The sequence below is a fragment of the Macrosteles quadrilineatus genome, unplaced genomic scaffold (assembly GCF_028750875.1).
Source record: "Macrosteles quadrilineatus isolate MER2022 unplaced genomic scaffold, UCM_ALF_1.0 Scaffold_3__2_contigs__length_128488019, whole genome shotgun sequence".
Classification (NCBI taxonomy): domain Eukaryota; kingdom Metazoa; phylum Arthropoda; class Insecta; order Hemiptera; family Cicadellidae; genus Macrosteles; species Macrosteles quadrilineatus.
Genome location: NW_026542596.1, coordinates 88,285,842 through 88,306,965, shown reverse-complemented (window position 1 = coordinate 88,306,965; position 21,124 = coordinate 88,285,842). Strand labels below are relative to the sequence as shown.

Sequence of the window (21,124 nt, the reverse complement as noted above, 5' to 3'; positions counted from 1 at the left end):
AGTTTCGGTGCCTGTGTGGCACCCATCTTCAGGCTGAACAAGGACGGTTTTCTTTCTTCATACAAAGAGCGTCGTATTGTTTACACAAAAATAATAAATAGACATTCAAACAGGACACAAACACGAATACGAGACATTTATGGTAATTGATCAGTTTAGAAAACAGACGACGCTAACCCGGCGGAATTTGAGTCTTCTGGCATCGTCTGTTTTCTTAACTGATCAGTTACCATAAATGTCTCGTATTCGTGTTTGTGTCATGTTTAAATGTCTAGCCTATTTACTATTTTTGTGTAAACAATATGACGCTCTTCGTATGAAGAAAGAAAACCGTCCTTGTACAGCCTGATGATGGTGCCACGCAACTATTTGTGTTTAAACAACAACGTTGGACTGCTTAATAGCAGGTATTTGAACTTTTTAAATATTATTTTGCAATCCGGAGGCTAACACCTACAATGAAAATCCCCAGCTCTCATTACAGCTCGCTTTAGCTCCTTAATAGTGTCGACCATTCACTGCCCCCCTTCCTAATGCCATACTGACCAGAAGACTGGTTCTCTGAAGTGACCACACCTGAATTCAGTCTGGAACAAATTGACTTCTTAAGGACTTTCCCAGCTGTGTCCAACATACAGAGAGGTCTGTAATTAGGATGGCAGGTCTGAGTCTCCCTTTCCCTTCTGCACAAGCACAAACAAGGCTTGCTGTTTTCCAGCGGGAGGGAAACACTCCCTCGGCCAGATAAACAGGCATTGTAAGTGCTAAAAATAATCAGGGGATTTATCGATAAAACCTTCTTTAGTCTTAGTCCATCATATTATCCATTGTTACCAATTAAAATCAACAAGTTTGGGTTTTGGTTTTAAGTTTCGTTAGTGATCAAATTGATACTTTTACTATTCAATAATCCGATACTCAAGTTTTGAATACATACTTCAGAGTTCAGAATTATTCACCATTTTTAAAGGCCTTAATAAATTGTTTTATAAACTTATTGATTCCTAAACTTGTGACGTTTGAAAATTAAGAGAAGTAATTTGCAATATATATTGACATCTTTACTAGTGTTTTATGCCTCTTAGAACAAATTCCGCTATACTATAAAGAAATATTTTTCAGACATATAATGTGATAGAACAGGTAATTTTGATTCTTTGAGCCTACAGCTACTTAGACATATCTAGCTCAAGCCCATAGATATGTCCAAATCCAACAGCTCTTTTTAAAAATGTGGTTTTAATTTACTTAACTCAGTCTATTCCAAGCACTATAGAATTTATCTGCTAATTTAGTGTCTAGAATTTACCTACTAATTTAATGTCTCTTAACTTACCCAGCAATATTATTAAATACCCCGGCTGCATCAAACCTGCAGACTAAGCAAATTTCCATTTGCCTGCTTGGATTTTCATTAAGTAGCTATTTCCTTAAACATGGTCAGATTGAAAATAATATTAGGTTTAACGAGCACTTAGGTTTGCTGCTACAGCGAGGCTTAAAACGTTAGTACAGTAAAACCTCACTAACTCAACACCAGCACAGAAAACGTACTACTATAACCCAGAATGCCAACCGCATGGTAAAAAGCATTAAGTGTTTTGAGAGAGCTTTGCCTGTCAATACGTAGGCAGCGCCAAAATTTTCAGAAAATTTAGTTTTTTAGGTACCATATAATTCATTGTTGAATATTCAACATTTTTTGTAGTTGATTGTTTACTCACTCAATATGTAAAAATACTCATGCAAGTAATCAACTTATATATGTAAAATTAGTCTGTTCTGTATGACTCAACAACCCCAAACTCGACAATCTCTGGGTCCACAAATTGTCAAGTTATTGATGTTTTACTGTAGGCTAAAATATTAAAGGATTGGTAATAAAAAAATAAATGTGCCAAGTTTGATCAAAATATATCCATAAACAAGCAACCTAGGCCTATAACAATTGATTATTTTCCTTAAACATGGGAATTTAAATCAACAATTTATATTTGAATTTTCTCCGCAACCAATACCGTACAAAAACACTTCACTGTTTTAAGAGAGAGAAATTGGAAAATTCTATGTTTTGAGGGTAAAAAATTAGAAAAATCAATTTTCACCCCATAAAACCCCGTTTCAATAGTCCGATCACGCTGGTTTGATTAAACGTAAGTTTGAACGTTTGTACCAAATGTTAATGATTGTTTTAACAGTCAATCGATTGTCAGCCATTGCTCCAGAAATCTTTCTTTTAGCTGTTTGGTTCTTCAACGATGCAGGCCTAATGTTTTCTGCCACTTACTATACAAAGCACCACAGATTTTATGATTTGATTTAAGCGTTCATTCCATTACCAGCAGTTAATCGTGGAATGACTGGGAGCGAAGCCGTTTGGCTGAAATTTAGGATTAAAACCATTGCGCCACCAACAATTCTCAAATCAGTACGTGCAGATCTTTTAAGATTTGATCAAGAGTTTGGATTGGGCGTTTGTGGATCATAGTGTAGTTTGTCTCAGGGTTTTGGTTTTGGTAAAACTTAAGCCTTAAGCCAATAATACTCCCATCATGAATTTATTGTATTAATTAATGTATCACAGATTACTCTTTTTTGTTGACCAAGGGATCATTGGTTTAGACTGCTTAGACTAACTCATGTTGATCATATACTTGGTACCATTCTTTCTATGATCTGGCACTGGTATTCTAAACCTAACTGTGGCACAAGAGGTAACACAATGCTTCAATCAAGAACAAAGCCTGATGGTTATAAATCTCCTTATTTGTTTCAAGATTTCATGAACTGAAACGAATTTCATGTACAATGTCTTTTTACTTTATCTTTGTATTTGTTCCACAGGTCATGAGGATTAGATGAGAGTAGGGGAAATAGTGATAGCAAATAATGTGGGTATCTGACTTGAAGATGCAGGATTTTAATTGTTTCAGAATGTGTTCAGAAAGGCTCCCTAAACATTTATTACTTAATTTTGAAACCTTAAATATTGTGCATCTCAGATAGCAGTTTAATAGGAGGAGGATGTCGTGGACTTAATAATTTTCCTTTTGGTCTGGTTAAAAAATCACTGAATTACTGTGTTTAAATGATTTCCTTTCGGTCTGGTTGTATTATTTTGTCAAATTACTGTCTTGTATTCTACATTTTGGATATGTTGAAAGTAATTTACTTTAAGTGCAAATAGTAGCAAACAACTAAACAAACAATTTTTTTTTTCAAAATAAGTGTTGAAATGAAGAAACAACCAAACAAAATCAAACAAACAAAATTATCGGAATGAATCAAAATCAGTTTGTTCATTTGTCAATGAATGTAGGACCTGTTATAATAAAGACTTGCTTAATATGAAGTCTATTTACGATTTTCAAAGAAAGTTTAGAGCTATAGGATTTGTCCTAGTGGCCTAGATTTAAGTCTTTGCGATTTCTATAGGGCCTACGTGGATATTTATTGGCATGATCTGTGGATGCGATACTCCCTGATGTAGATTAATGTCCTAACTAGTGAGTACTATGACTATCCGCAGTATTATCCTGATAGACCAATTCGCAAATTACAAGGCCAAAATGTGGCTCGGATTCCACTATAAAAACTGTAGGCTCCTTTGTTGCCATTGGCTGTATAGGAATGAGTTCGCCAATCAGCATGATCGGACTATGGGAACGGGGGTTTATGGGGGTTCTTATGGGGTAAAAATGGGTTTTCTCCATTTTAACCCTAAAAACACAAAATTTTGCAATCCTAAACCATTTTGCAGAGTTTACAAAAAAATTAACTTAGTACCTATATTGAAGCGCTGTTGTATGCCAAACAATTACGGAGAAAATAAAAAAAAGTGTGATTTAAAATTCCCATGTTATTCTTATGGAGGAGATGAAAACTGTTGTAGGCCTAGTTTACTTATTTATGGATATATATATGTTAATAAAATTTGCCAAATTTATTTATTTCATCCTATACTATTGACAATTTGTCAAAAACACTTTTTACTTTCCCCGTAGCAGCAAACATAAGCATTCGTTAAATACAATGTTATTTAAATTGGGAATAAATATGTCTTTATGTATTTTTTTTTTAAACGGGGGTTTTCAAGCAGCATTTTTATCTTCTTCAAATATGCTACATATTGGTTTTATTAAAATGTATTATTAAATGTGCTTTAAAATCTAAAAAAACAACTTTAAAATACCTGATAACCTATTAATTAACTAAATATAAAACAAATAGGCTACAGCTAGAAAATTGTTGGACTGCTTTCCTTTTTAAGGCATCATTACTTTTAATCTTATTTTTTACTGAAAGAGTCTATATATAACACAATGAAATTGTTTCCTAAATTCATATGTTATTTTGCGGCGCGTTGAGCTGCAGGGGTTCGTTAGTGATTTCTTATTACTGGATAGCTAATATAGGATGGATCCGTTTAACCCTAGGTGTGGATTCTATTGTTTGATTATTCACAGTGTTGTTATACCATTGACTATGGGATACTGAAGTAGATACAATTTTTTTATTAAAAAAAAATGTAGTTGTGGGCTAGTTTTTAAAAGTCTATTTTCTTCCTAAATTTTGTTGCTTTCAAGTTGGTGGGTCATAACAGTTGCTATAGCTCACAATAAGTAATTCCATCAGTTTGACTTGGTAAACAAGTTTGTGTATTGCATAGAAATTAGTAATTTAGATCAGCACAATCTGTTGGTGATGCACATCAACTACGACGATTTTGATCAAAAATCTGGCTAGAAATTTAACATGGGGATTGGATGTCTAATTATGGATAATTTTACCATCCTCAAAAAATGCCGAGTTTTTAATTTGTAAAAAGTCTGTTTCACTGATTTCTTACATTTAAAATTTTCCTAAAATTATCATAGACTAAGGTTTTATCTATAAAATTATTCTGTGATGAGCGGCCATAAATTTATATTATATAGCCAATATGACATTCTACAGGGGAATGGTTTATCGTTTTTAACTCTGGTTTTATCGACATATCTCATAGGGAATATAAGCTAATACCATAGGTCTCATGGTAAGACCTGGACCTGGTACCGATTTACTTTTCCATTTTGAGGTCCCCAGAGACCAAAAACACCCTCCGTTCAGATTCATATATAACTTAATATGTATATATAATATGTGTGTGTGTGTCTAGCATGATAACTCGAGCCAAAATCATTTTATCTTCATGAAATTTGGTATATAAACGTGTAAACATTAGCCTACCTACATTTATTCAAACGAGTTTGCGAACTAGAATGATCGGAGTATGGAAGGGGGGATTTATGAGATAAAAATTCATTTTTCCCATTTCCCCCTAAAAATATAACTTTTTTCTACTTCTTTCTAAACCATTTTGTAGAGCTTAAGAAACAAATAATTAAGTATATCTAAGCATTGTTATATGTCTTAAGGTTACATGCATAGAAAATTTAAATGTTGTAAACTAAAATTTTCCATATTATTCTTATGGAGAATAAATAAACTGCTGTAGTTTCCTTGTTTATTAACAGTATCGGTAGATTTTCCCTGCGATAAACACGAGCTGAGAAAAAAAGGTTTTAAAGAAAGATGCTTGCCCATTAATATATGAGGTCATTCAGTGGTCGAGAACTCGACCAAAAATATGTAGGCCCAGGCCTAATGTACAGTCTTCTCTTTTCACCCCACGCAGTAAATAAAATATGTGATTTGAATTTCTTCCATTTGTTTTGATTTCTGTTCATATTTCGTTGTTATTTCGTCCCCAGCATGACAACCCATAAGGCCCATGTTATTTTTTTTTATTTGTAATTAATTTTTTGTGCGTAGATTTTCCCTGCGATGCTCACGGACTGAGAAAAAAGGTTTTAAATAAACATGCTTGCCTATTAATATATTGATAACTATCGTACTGCAGTTTGTTTGGGCAACTGAGGCAACTTCCTAACGAAACAATGGTGGCCGTACGTGTAGAGATACTCAACTCAGAGGAGTAGCTAAATTGCGTATCGCAAAATGAAGGCGCGCTCCGTACTACTGTACGTATGGACGTATGGTACGAGACACTGGGCTTCTGCTTAGTTTTTACTCCCATCATCAGTGGTTATGATTAAGTTGTTTTATTAAGGGAAAATTTTTATTTATCAGGGAACCGGTTGTTCAAATTAAAAGATAGTACCAGAGGACCGAGCCTTGCTCGAGGGGTTTCATTTGTTCTAGGTTAAAAATAAAATATAGGACTACAAAATGTACGATGTCCATGATAGTATTAAATACAGTCTAAGATATGGAATAAAATAAAAATTATATACTTAATAACATTTTATCATGCTCAAGTAGACCTACAACATCGCAAACACACACATCGCACATCATCGCATGCTCAGTATCAGTATCATCAAGCAATTGCTGTACAGGCTATAGAGCATTTTGTTAACAACCTTGTCGTTTTAAGTGATTGAAAACTACTGTAAATAAACACAAAATTGTGTTTATTTACAAAATTAGGCCTACAGAAAATACTATTGAAACCAATGAATTCAACTTATAAATCTACTTTTAGATATGTATTGAAATTCTGTGTAAAAGGCAAACAAGAAAAAGTGTTAAAAGTGCACATAAACATAAACACTCCACTCTGAATACGCCAAGATATGGTTTAGGCTAGATACAGTTTCAAAAGATAAATTTAAGGGCTTGTAAGACAAAAATTGTCATAGCCTTGCTCTAAGAGTCAAAGTCCTATGTGTTGTATGATTTAAATTACTGATAAATGATTAGTTTTGATATTCATCCACATTTAGAATACGTCTAAATGAAACAAGCATGTTTCGAAAAATATTTATTTTGAACTCTAGTTGACCTGTCAAAACATATAGGCTAACTTATTAGTTTTACTTCTGAAAGACTTTATGTTTTTGAACAGTCTTTAATACCCCATTGCTTAGTAATAGTAAACCTCAAGTATATTATATAATCATTGCTCATTAGCAGGAATGTCCTTTTCTTTTGTACTGTATTTAGTAATTTGCTACTGTACTCTGTACTGTAAATGATTTTTTCCAAGCTTATGTTGCAATTCATTTATTTACATTTGCGTAAAACTGCCATAGCTACTTTACAGTCCATAAGACTAATGGTAGAAGTATTAAAATTAAATTTTAAGTTTTTAAAGTAAAACAAATTTTCCCAGAACAAAGCCTAGCATGGATATTGTTTTTAGCCTCAAACTAAGATATTTCTAACAATTTGGAGGAAATCATAGGCGCTGTTTTGAAATCATTGTGTGCAAACGTTACTCGTATTATAGTATCCTATGGATTGCATTTCTACTGGAGAACATTTTGCGAAAAGATTTCATATCTTAAAAGAATATATAACTTAAAATGTTTGTAACAAATCAGAGACTCTTCAACTGTGTTTAAAAACGTCTTGTGATAAGTTATAAGATACTAGAAGCAAAATTATTTTAGAAAAAGACACACTGCAATGATAAAATACCGAATGGTTTTAGATAGTTGTAGGAAGTTTGATTAGATTTATGTTTTTTTTTACTAATCAAAATAAGAGAATATTAACAATGCGTGCTATTTAATAAAAATCTAACTAGGGTCTAATGAAGACTTTTTTATTTGATTTATTTTAATGTTTTCATGCTAGCGAAAAACAGCTAGTATCGCCGTTAATACCTTACATATTTTCTATGATCAATGGAATCCACGTAGATTAATTTGCTTCGACTGTTTAACAGTTTGGATTATAGAAAAGAGAAAATTGTTTCTCTCGCGGGCAATTTTATAAAATTTAAAAAACGTGCTTTGAACATGAGTCGCTCATTACGGTATATTTTGTTTTTAGTTGCTATAATGTGACGACGAAAAGATCCTAACACACTAAAAATCCCTACAAATTTGAGATTAATATGTTTCATAACTGGGTTGCGTTGTAGAGGTCACCGCATCTCTAAAACTCAATAAACGAAAATAACTTTCCATCTGTAGGCTAAACTGTTAATCATCAATCATCATTTTGTTTTTCAACTAAAACGTCGTTTTGTTGATATTTGTAACGCCAGTGAACGTGTAAGAATTCACGTAATCTACACACAGACCATATCGGATGTCATGTTAACAATTCAATTAAAGTAACACAATTTTGTTATATTCAGTGGTGATTCGAAGTGAGCAAATTAGTTGGCAAAGTAAACTCGTAAAACGTTATGTAAAAAAAGTTATTATGTAATTGTTGCTAAAACGTGGTCACTCTGCGATAAGTCGTAGAAGAGACTCCCCTTAGGGATTTCGAGATCCGGAATCTATACATTGTACTATATACTTTGGCAATTATTGGAATTTATACAGCTGGGTATCTCAGTGGTAATGGTGCTCGCCTGGTAACCAAAGGGACGCCGGTTTGATCCTGAGAAAAAGCAGGGTGTCCACATTCTGGAAATACAGGGATAGTCATGGAAAGTCATGGGAGAAAAGTTAGTCATTGAAAGGTATGTAAATAGGCAAAAAAGTCATGAAAGTCATGGACATTCCCGATGATGGATGGATTTGAGGGCGGCTTTTCAATGCTCTAGTCGGCCGTAACCCCGACTATTGTAGCATTTTTCAGGATTTTTCACAAATGTACCACAATTCAATTTATTACAGTTGTATTAGTTCAATAAAATCAGTCCCTACTTAATTTAATGTAATATTATTGAAGGATATTGTTGCAACGGAGGTGTATATGAAAATTTTACAACTTTATTATTAACTCAAATTGCAATACAGTACAAATATTATTACAATGTTTTGAGTTGTCATAGTTCTTGAGTCATGGAAATCAATGGTAAATGGCCGTGGATAGTCATGGAAATTAATTAAATATTTTCTGTTGACACCCTGAAAGGGTTTAGCTTTTTGAAAGTTAGAAACTGGTCCCAGCTGTCCTTGATCATTTGGTGTTTAATAAATGGCCCTGACTAATAAAGTGGCTGGTATTAGCCACTAACAAAGCTAAAAAAAGGCACTACACACCATTCTACACTCATCATTAGAACATCTTCACTCATATTTTGGTGAAAATACTCACATAGGTGGCGCCCCATCTCATGATAATGAAAGTTTTAGCCAATTTCCCATCCAAGGAATAAACTATTATTCTAAGTCTCGTGGTAAGACCTAGAATCGGGGCCTATTTAATCTTACAACTATCACTACTACAACACGTGACTAACTGAGAATCTCCATCTTCCAGCTGCCAACAGCGAGCGTCGCTATTTCACAATTCCTCTCTCTTTTCCCTCTCTTTTCCCTCTCTTTCTCCACCTTCCTCGTCTTCACCTATGTTCCGTTTTGTCTCGGGTCACATTTCATCTTTCCTCGCCGTTCTAACAATCCCCACGCCTCTCTCCAGTTCACACCAGATCCGCGGTAACCGTTCGTTCACATTGTTATTTTTATCTTCCAGCGAGTTCATCGGTCTTGAGCTCGATTTCCTGGTGTGAAATACTTTAATTTTGGAATTAGAGGGGTTATTGTTACTTTCTTCCTTTATCGCAAGATCTTATTAGAAAACACAGCTATTCGTTTGAAAACCGGGAAGTATACTTTATAATTTGTGGGGAAACTAATGTATGTATAAGTAGTTGATTTAGCTTTACTTTGACATAGTATTGGATTATGTTTAATTTTTCTATTCAAATTCATCGATGAAAGAAATAAACTAATGCATACACAGGGTCTTTGAAAGGATTCTTAAAATATAGTGTCATATCCTTTGCTGAGGATTAAGCTAATAACGTTAAGTTAGAAAAAAATTTGTTTTTACTTTTTTTTACAGAAGATGGATCTCTTACTATCTAGTTTTGTTGTTGACTGTACCAAAAGATTTATTTTCATTCAATGTTTACTTTAGATTAGCAACGAATGTTTAAGAGAAGGCTGTAGATAAATTTTGAAAAGAGGATCATTATATGTAGTACAGTAGTAATTTTATCTTATTTTTCTAGTTTTTCCTATTATTGAATTCATCTTCAGCAAAGAATGTAACATTTGGTGCAACGATGTGGCAGTTTTTGTAATTGATCTGTGATTTGGGAACACAATCGATAAAGCCATGAAGACAAAACATAACTCAATAATGCCACACGCTGGGCGCCAAATTTGGGATTCATCGCCAAGGGTAAAGCCAACATTAACAAAAAAATATATAACTAATACAAAAATGTCTACTGCAACCCTCTTGTTGCCAAACAAACGTACTCTTGAACGTTTCTAAGTGAAAACACATTAAAATAATGACGTGCTGTCATTTATCAGCTTGAAAAAAGTAAACAAAGGAAATACATTCTTGATAGCGTAGGATACATTCTAACTGAACTAATAATATGCTGGTATTGTATAGGTAGAGATCATGTAGTTGGATCCACAAAAACACCAAAAACATTTCTAACTACTCGTTTTAATTTATTTGATTCTGAATTCGCGGTGTGCGGTTTACATCTTAAAACAAGGTGGATGAATGATTCCCTTTGGTATGAAGATGAAACAGATGGCACAATTCCATATTTAAATTGCAACGATGTTCACTTGTTCAAGTATTCTTCAAATTCAATTAATCACACAAGTGAAAATGTCCTCGCTGCAAATCCGTCAAGTGGTTGGTGATTACAGTCGAGACACCGCATGATAAATGAAGCCAGACGTGACCGTGATGAAGTTGGAGTGTGAACTACTGAGATATGGTCTACTTTCTCGTTCTCCAGCCCAGCTACAGCAGCTGCCGACCCGAGCGTGCGAGAGAAAGAAGGGGAGAGAGGGGGTGACCTCGCCAACTGTGAGGGGGGGGAGTTGCACAACTCTACACTCACGCAACTCCACATTCAAGGTCCTCCGACAAGGAAAGCTTCCACAGTTACCTCATCTAGTCTTCCTTCTCCGGCCCGCCTCTGACGCTCTTGATTGAATCATTTCTCTGACTTTGATCATCCTGGATTCATGAGTAACGATCACATCTCTGCCTATTTGATCATCCTGGATTCTTGAGTAACTTATCGAATTTTGGTAGTGATATTGCAATCCTCTATTTACTCATACGTTTGTTATGGCTGTCCTTATTTTATTTTTTTACAATTGATTCTTTTGATTATCATTGCCTCACCTCTCTGTTTCTGGTCTTATTTGGAGTATGCCTTTTTTATTGACTCATTGCTCTTATGGCAATAACCTTCAGTCTCAAGCTTCTTTTCTAAACTCATTCCATTGTTTATTGCTACGGTATTTTGTTCGTAACTTCAGTATTCATAAATTTCTCCGTTAATGACCCTGATTTGGTTCCTTGGTTTAAGATTTACTGATACCTACATTTCTTTGTGATATTTCGTATCCAGCTTCTTCGTTAACCCATCCATATTTTTTATGGTTCTTATTTATTTATAGTCTAAACCTGTTTACCAACTCGTTTATCCGTTTGTGGCCTCATATTCTAATCTCGTGCTCCTTTATTACCTCACTTCTTTGTCTAGAGTTATGATGTTTGGTCTCTGACTTGATCGATTCTCTGCTTATGGCCCATATTCTCTTTCTAGGTTCTTTATTTACTTATCCTTAGGTTTAGCGTTGCTTTATCTTTACTACCTTCTTCGTTGACGGTTTACGTGTTTGTGGTCTTTTTAATGTCAGTCCATAACTGTTTAATGATTAATTTCTATGTTAATGGTACTGAAATCTAGTTTCAAGCTTCCTTATTACTTGTTCTTTGTTCGGGTGTGATTTTTAGTTTCTTACTTTATAATTGATTTATTTCTTTGTTATACCACCTAAAATAAACTTTCGATTTTCTTCATTAACTAATTCCTTTACTCATTGCTATGATATTTAGTCACTTAACTCCGTCTCTATCTTGATTCATGAGTTATTAATTCTCATGTATTTTATTAGGTACCTCCTCACTCTACTGTAGAGTATGAGAGAATTCAACAGCTTTTTGAAGGTTCAAAACTGGTTCCAACTGTCAGTGGGTTTTTAACACAATAGTCCTGACTAAAGAAACAGCTGTTTTGGTCAGTAACAAAACTACACAGATGACCCTGCACCATTTTACACTCACTTTGCATTTATATTCAGTTAAAAGTACGCACCCAAGTGTGCATAGCTATTGCTGTAATTATAAAATGATGATTGATATTATAGGCCATACCCGCCATGTTACCCTGGCGTAGAATAGTAGCATAGAATCAGAATGAGAATGGACGAGAGGCGAGACCAGACTGAGAGTTTTGTTTGTTCTTCTTCCTCCCATCCTCCCTCCTAACCCCAACTGATGGTGGCAGTGGCACCCCATACAAAGGCTTTTGTCACCTACCAACGGTCGCCATGTTGGCACAGTCTGGGTTTGCTCAATTTCGTAACCTCCGGACCAACTGTAAAAAACTGGTAGTCGTACTGATTAAATTCATCATGTAGAAGTAGATGCATAGTTCTCGGGCGAAGAGAGTAAACTTGACATGGAGTCAAACTTTATAATTCTCTGAATGTTAAAAACATGAAACAAAAAACCGTTTAAATGGATAATTTTTTATATCCATCGAGAAGGTTATGAAAATGAAAGATTTATAAAATCTCTGGTAAATCACGGAGCTATTTGGCACAATACATTATGTTTAAGTATAATAAGATGACTGGGGTAATAAACACCGATAAACACTAAAAATAAATATGTATGAACATATTTGTTAGTAAAATTGTCATATGCTCATCTTCTTATAAAAGTCTACCATCTTAAAAAACAACAGGGCATGATTTAATACTGTAGACAACGTTGTAGACAACGTACAGCGTTGAAGACGATTAATTTAAGTACTATCCAATATCCTATACTCCTATATGAGCAATGTTTTTGTTTTTATGTATGCTTGCTTGCACAAAGATCTCGTAAATGAGTTCAACGTTTTCCGTTAAATCCTGTAAATAATTTATTTATGGTCTAAAAACCTGATTGACGACAGCCACAACCTCAGGATAATTTGTATTTCGCTCCACAACTCATTTAAAACTTTAACATTAAGCCTTATTGGTTGCTAAGTAACTATGCTGGTTGAACATAATAACCAGGTAAAAGTAAACAAAAGACTTGTGTTTTAAAAGTCATCCACAGTATACTGGCAAATTAAAACAAACAGTGCAAAGGGAAATCATAATTTGTTACTATTGAGCAAAGATTACACTGAAGATCAGATTACTCGATTTTGCGGAAAGTAGTTCCGATCAAATACTGATTACTGTATTTTACTTGGGTCTCTCCTACCAAAACTTAATCTCCAAAGCTTAGACAACTTGTAGCAAACTTTGGTTTAACAATGAAATAAGTATTTTTGATAATATTACCCACTTATTTTATGTAAATTTGAATCCAAACAAGAATTATTAGAATTTACATTAAGCATTCAAAATTTACAATCAGCTGTTTAATTTAAACAAAAGTGTCAAAACAATGTTTATGCAAGTGTAGGCGAGTGATGTTTACCAACGACTGTATAAAATTAATTAATGTGTCGTGGATTGCCAGGTTAAAATTGCTAGTTTGCAGGTTGAAATTCGGCTAATAAATAGTATTAATATTTTTGTGATTTTTTACTCAAGGCCTACATGGCGAGTAAAGTTGTTCTAAAGTACCTAAAAATGTGTTGTGCTACATATGATGGTAATTGACTTTTTCATACTGAAGTTTTATCTGCAGTCAAAAGCTACAGTTTTAAGGTTTACCAAATTTAACTATTGCATTCCCTCCAACATAACATGATCTATTTTTAATTCTGATTCAAGTCACACTCGCAGAACATTTTTTATCTTTTATAATCACATTGAATTCAGTATATTCAAAAACATTCGTTCAAGGATTACGTGTTTACAGAATTATAACTCGGGTCATTGTTCTAAATTTTATATTTGAGCCATACATATTATAGTCACAAACCCAGTAACGTTCGTTATTATAGTAAGATTTTAAATAAAAACGTCTAAAATACGTTGGTAAATTGATCTAACAAGACATTCCATATCAATAGCTACTTGATATTAAGTAAATGTATACAATTTCCAATTATCCTATTTTAAACACTCTTTACTCAAATAACTGATTGGGAATTCAACCTCCTTTGTATATTCTTTACAACCTTCAGAATAAATTGAAAATAATTCTGTACGGTCTAGCTCTTGCTCATTTAGGCCGTGGTGATATTTTGAATTTGTAGAAGTGGAGTATGCGTATACTTCCCATGAAAACTCTGTACTGTGCATCTGTTGTTATTTTCCACACTCACTAACTTCCTTTCATACGTTAACCCGGATATTGAATTTTTTGGTCGGATTATGCTGTTTCATTTAATTTATTTAGAGCTTTTTTAGCGTTAGTACTATATTACAACGGTTTGAATCAAGTCAAAAATAAATAATTGAAAAGTGTTTTGTTGTAGCTGTAGCCATTTCATATAGGTCCAGTATAGATCCTGCTTACGATAGACCAAGCAACCATTATTATTGTTATTATTATTATTTTTACCAATACCAATTGGCCAATTGAGACTTAGGCGCCTCCTAGATGCGTATCTTAACCCAAAAATGAGTGTGTAGAAAAATCGCAATGTTCAGGGCCAGCTGGGTCCAATTTCGAACCATCAACAAGGTTTTGACTTTTCTCAGGATCGAACCGGTATGCTTTTGATTATTAGGTGACCAATATAACCACTGAGCTACCTACATTTATGTATATTTGGTATAACGTAATCGAAACAATAATACCAAAATATATGGTATATGTAAATGATATAGTAGCAAGATACAGTAATGTAGTTAATTTTAAACTGAAAGTACAAACAAATCGTCAAATAACAAATAATTTACACTTATACTGTTTTAGGTATTAAAAATGTTAAGTTATTTGACGTATTTTTTGTAAATTCAAGCAATTTAATAACACGTACGATGCTGATCAAGAAGTTACCGTATTATAGTAACATAGTTATACTGTATAGGTAGTAGATTAGAGTTAGTAACCAAATTATTCCTTTCTGTGTCCTCTCACCTTTGAGGAGCACGGTTAGAGAAAAACATTGTGTTAGAGGTATAATTTTAAAATCCACTTGAGGATATTTTTATTGTAACACCTTTTCGTGTAGGCGTAAACCTTTCAAGTCTATTAACTAGCTTAAAAACTTCATCGTAACAAAAAGTTTGGTTCCTTGAGGTTATAATATGTGCCCCGGACTAAGTTCCCGCGCGATCTTTCTCCTCATCGGACGTCTCTAGCATTGCGTGGCGCGGACCTCCACGTCTCGGCCTCCTAGAGGCCTTGAGGCCAATCCGCCAGTGACGTCAGAGATAGTCTGGAGGCCGAGGCCAAGGAATTAGGCCCATTGTTTATCAGTTCTCAGCCTCGCGCGTCTTCCGCCCCCCGCGAGGTCTCTGATAACTGATAAGGTTGACCTTCCGTGATAACGCGACACAGTGCACGAACAACTTGATTACGAGACTCTTGAATGAACAACTTAGCGGTGGTGTAGGGACGTAAGCTGATGTACATAGTAGCTTGAAATCGAGTAAAAATAAGTTTTAAAATAACTGAGGAGTTAAAAAATGCAGGAAGACAGCAGTTTGCATGTAAACATAACTTGGAAGCGACACTTGATTAAATTCAACCTTTCGTGTTTATCTATGCCATCAACGTTTCTTAAGTTTTGTTAAGGTGATGTCCTGAAAAAGGAGAGGAATGAGCTACAATGAAGGTAATCTTATGTACGTAGCTGCTCGAAATCGAGTAAACTCAAATTAGTATATTAGATATGACCCTAATTGCGTTTTGAGATTATGTTACAGATCCTTTTTTAACATCGGTTTTTATAAATTCAGACCAAAAAGTGCGTTTGTATTAATGATTTCATATATTCCAACCAACCTGTAACGGTTGACCATCTTTGGGTCTGTAAATTTACACCAACCTTTAATTCTCGCTCAAAAGTAAAGTATAAACTTTACACAGTTTTTGTTGTCGCAACTTTTTCACATTATTGGGTAGGAACATTTTTCAATCATCCGTTAGACTAAAGTAGTTTGTAGTCGTTATTCGTTACTAGTCTAGAGCTGTGTTCTTTTCACACAACATGAAGGGTGGGTGTGTCGAAATAGAACTAGTTTTGTAGCCGTTGTAGACAAGGGGAGTATTCTTCTAGAACTACTATTGAGATTGCTACAGTTCTACAAGTAATTTAAAGAGCCGAAGAAAGCATCAATTTTGCCATGCACAGAGAAACTGTTGCCTTGGTCTTAATCTTAATTTCCAAAACAGAAGGTGTTGTGAAAATAGCAATTCGATAGATTTTTCTGCTACTCGCTATTAATTGCAGAGATGGAAAATATTGCAAAGCTACTTAGTCCTATTTTAAGTCACAAAATAGTTTGTTAGTTCTAGTTGCTAAGATAAACCATGCAGCAAAGCATACAGTGTCCTATTATTATGTACTAGGTAGCCTACTATACCGAACCGACATTTAAAGTTTAAAATAATTTGTAAACCGTTCATTTCTGATTTTAAATATATTCATTACTATATTACATGAAACTATAAAAAAACCAATGATAGGCTATACAGTACAAATTAAAAAAAAATTGTAGGTAGAGTGTGTTAAATGTTTACTTATTCAACAAATAGGCTAATTTAATTTTCTGCAACAAAAAGCAAAATTTCAAACAGTACAGATTTGTGCATCATAAACTAAGGTTAAATAGATCGTATATATTAAAAAAACTTTTGCAAAACTTATGACAGCTAGCCTGACCATACTACTGGACCGAATTACACGCGGGTTGTACCAAAAGAAAGGTTAAATCTTTCCTATATGTGCAGGTTTTATTTGTATTGTTATGTTTATTGGGTCAAAAATGGAAATTCAACTTTTCTTATGGAGATTTAACATGGGGCTAATTCTATATATTAATAGACAAGCATGTTTATTGAAAATTGAAAACCTTTTTTTTTTCAGCTCCTATGCATCTCAGGGAAAATCTACGTATGCTGTTAGAAATATATTTGCCTGTAGATGTGCAGAATCCCTTTATAAATTAAAATAGGCTCAAAAATAAACACAACAAGAGAATTTAAAATTGAAAAAAAAACATGGGCCTTATGGGTTGCCATGTTGGTGACTAAATATTAATAACAACTAAATATAAACAGAAAATCAAAACAAATGTAAGAAATTCCAATCACATGTTTTATTTACAGCGTGGGGTGAAAACAGAGAAGTTTGCACAATACAGTACATACTTTTGGTCGAGTTTTCGACCACGGGGCGAGCTCTTGTTATTAAAGAAAATTCAGTAGGTCTTTTTTTTATGAATTCGTGTTAAACATTGTGTAGTCTTTTATTCTATCGGCTAGCCTATAAGAATTCAAATTAGTAAAGCTATAAAATGTGTTTTCATAAAGATCATTAGGAAACAGAGGCTACACATGCGAGTGAATACATTATATGTATTATACCTATACTAGTACGACATCTCAAAACTGTATACTATGCTCGTCTGTGTTGATTGTAATGGAATCACTTTTGTGCACTCGAAATTATAACGCTATAAATTTGACTTTTATTATCAATGAAATGTGTCAGTACTGTATGTTTCAAATAAAGATATATGGAGCTTTAAGTACCAGACTGATTTGCCTTCTTCTACTATATATATAGTGTGTTCGGTTTCTTTGCCTTTTACAATAAAAAAAACGTAATGCCGTATATGTATATAATAAAGTTAAAATGTATACACCTTGTAGTTTATTGCCAGTCGGCGTATGTTTCATTATAGACGTAAATTAATTTTCAAAATAGGTTTGCATAAAACCAGTATCTCTACATGTCATGCAAATCATCCAATTACTTAAACTAAAAAATTCCGTGCCCTCAGTTGTAGGTACTAATAATAAAGATTGTTCTGTTATTCTTCTTAATCCGTGTAAATTACAGAGAATTTGAAATTATGAATCGATTAGACATAGCCGTGAAAAAAAAATTATAATGGTAAATTGAATTGTACTCGATTGTGTGCGATTCTTCAAAGAACCACATAAAAAGAGAAGGCTGTCTGCTCTTTAATTTTGTGATAAAACTCGACTTATTGTTTAAGATTTAAATAATTCTGTGAAAAATTAAAATATGAATTTTTCACTTGATTAGATGTAGACCTTCAAGCCTCGGTTTGAAGTAGAATTAATCTAAAACTAATAAGTTATATTGATGTATACAAATTTTAAACGTTACTTATTTAAGTACTATTAGCACCAAACTGTATACATTTATTTTTTACATCTTAATTTTATCTTTTCATTGATAGATTTACTATTCCTTTGTATCGCTACGTTGCGTCGTAACAATGAGTTTTAATTGATTGATGCCATTTAAGTGGTAAAATAATAATAAAAAGTAAACTAGTACTTTTATACCAAACATTATTTAACAGTAAATAGTAATATTTTAATAGGAAGGTGCACGTGGATGTGACGAAACTGTCCTTCCGCCTTTCAGCTTTCAGCTGTGCACAGGGTATGTATGGGGTTTTGTTTATATAATTAAACATTATGGCCTCGTTTAAAAAATTGTATGTGGTTGTAAGCACAATAATTAAAATTGTATTGGTGTATTTTATATAAACGTAAACGCGTTTAAATTGTAGTAATAGTGAGCATATATTTTAATATTAATTTCTATAGAAGTACCTCGGTAAAATTGCATAACTGTTAATTTTATTGAAATTATTCTGTATCTAGAACCTTGTATTGTATGTGTCATGTCACACCGTAAATACTAATGACCAAACATGTGTTTTATAGATGGACGCGCATTGTTTAGACAAAAAGAGAAATAAAAAAAATTACAATTCTGTAAGCATTGATGAAAATGTAAAAAGGTTAAAAATAATAAAAACAATCACACAACGCTACAAACAAAGCTCACAAAAACATTTATTTATAACCGCGTCTACATAAAGACATACATAACAGTGAAAACGAAAGTGAACAAAAACACCGACGCTCTCTCCAATTAGTCGGGCGACAAACAATAACAAACGCGGAAATAAGTGTGAAACTTACCAGATTGTGTGAGTATCCAAAAAATAATATCCCATAATGGTCACAAACACAGCACAGACGGTCGGTTTCGCGGCACACACAGTCACAGAGAGTCCATCGCACAATTGCACGTCACACTCGCGCTAGTCCGCGTGCGTTACACAACTCAAACTCGTTCTATTCCTTTCCCTTTCTTTGGCCCCTCTCCCCGCGCAACGCCGCGCCGCAGCCCCCACTCCCTTTCTCTAACTTTCCCCCTCTACCGACACCAACGTCTTTTTTCAAGGTCGCACACGTTTAGAGACTGCGCAACAGCGCTTACCTTTTGGCAAACAAGAATAAAACACTTTTCCCTTCCCTTTGTCACGGGAGCGGCCCTGAGACGGGTTAGCGGGCGTGGCTTGGAAGTGATAAATTCCCAGATTTTGTGACTTTTTGGGTCAATGAGTGTGTAAATTGATAGGATTGAGTTGGGTACAGTATGTCGGAAAGTAATCACTGTTTGTGTAGTTTTTCAAGAAGGCAAGAGACTATGATACCTTGATAGTACAGTACAGTGGTGAACAAGAAGATCAGTGAGACACATATACTGGATTTGTCAACTTTGGTTCAGTTAGTGAAGAAATTGTTACATGTCAGATTGTCCACAACTTGTTAAGGCTAGTGTTGTACCACGTGAAGTGATGAACCAACATTGATATGGTGAACAAGAGGAAACAGTGAAGCCATAAATTAGCAGCTTTGTTGACTTTCGGGTCAATGATTTTGTAAATTATTGTTTATAAGGTTGAAAGCTTATTGTTTTGACGCTAGTGTTGAACAAGATTGTATGAAAACATTATATTACTTGACAGTTAATATTGACAAGAGGAAACAAAACATAAATTCCTACGTTTTGAGATTTTTGATCAATGATTGTCTAAATTGTTTGTGAGTTGGTTGACAAGTTCAAGGTTAATTTCAACCTTGATAGTTGATAAGTTGATATTAAGTGGTAAACAAAAGAAAACAGCGGAACCGCTAAAGAGAGCAATTATTGTATTGGCTATTGGAAAGGTGATAGTGATTGCAAAGGTGACACTTTGGTTACGGAAAACATTATCGATTGAAACATGCAACCGTGCTAACAAACGAGTTGAAAACTTACTACAAGGACACCGTATCATATCAAAGCTGTTGTGTTATTAGACCACAAAGGAAATAATATTGAGCCTTGAACTAGAAAGATTACTTTGGCAGTTCCGAAGGAAAATACATGATTGGTCTTATTTAGGACGGTAAAGTAATTATGTGTACACAAAAAACTCTAGCCTAACTTTCCCAACTGGATATGCGAATCAATGGTGCGCAGCGTTTTGGTTTAAAATTGTCATTCCTTAATAGTGTAATGATATTCTATAATATATACGGTTAAAATGAAATTCCATATTTAACGTCGTTACCATTAAAGCTCTTAGGTCAAATTGACGATGCTTAGGCTCTGTGTTGTTGTATTGCACTTTACCAGATCGACACATTGTTTTAAAACTATTAAGTAAGTACACTGTCCTTTGATTCATTGAAATTTTCATGACGTTTACTTTACTTACATTCTTGTCCCATTCATTACAGATATTATGATAATCAAGGCATCTCAAATAAAAGGTACTCCACTGATGCGCTATTCCGTGAGACGGGAGTATTACCAGTCAGACATATTTTCATTCAGTTTCTTCTTAGTCACACATTCAAAAACTCAAACACGATCCTTACAGCAGTCACACATCAACACTACACAAGATATTCACACAATGTTGGAATATCTGTCCCTCAGCTACATAAGTCAGTTCTAACTACCAACTGTTTTTATGTTGCTCAGATTCTATATCGAAATCTAATTCAAAAATATAATATTCAACACATTTTTAGTTTACCCTCAATACAGAAATTCAAAAAACAGATGCTTGTTTTACTGCACACGATTACCAATGAAGAGGCCGAAACTTTGATCAGACCTAACCTTACTTGACCCTGACAAAACAATCCTTGACCC

At 34.0% G+C, this 21,124-nt stretch overlaps 1 protein-coding gene across 1 annotated transcript in view; it reads right to left on the bottom strand.

Moving 5' to 3' along the window:
• LOC128988791 (transcription factor Ken 2-like) overlaps positions 1-19,261 on the bottom strand; it is a 47,055-nt gene extending 27,794 nt beyond the window's left edge. The window contains exon 1 of the mRNA XM_054410434.1: positions 19,114-19,261. The gene's annotated coding sequence lies outside the window, so the exon portion shown is untranslated. The remainder of the gene's footprint in view (positions 1-19,113) is intronic.
• Between the last annotated feature and the right edge of the window lie 1,863 nt (positions 19,262-21,124).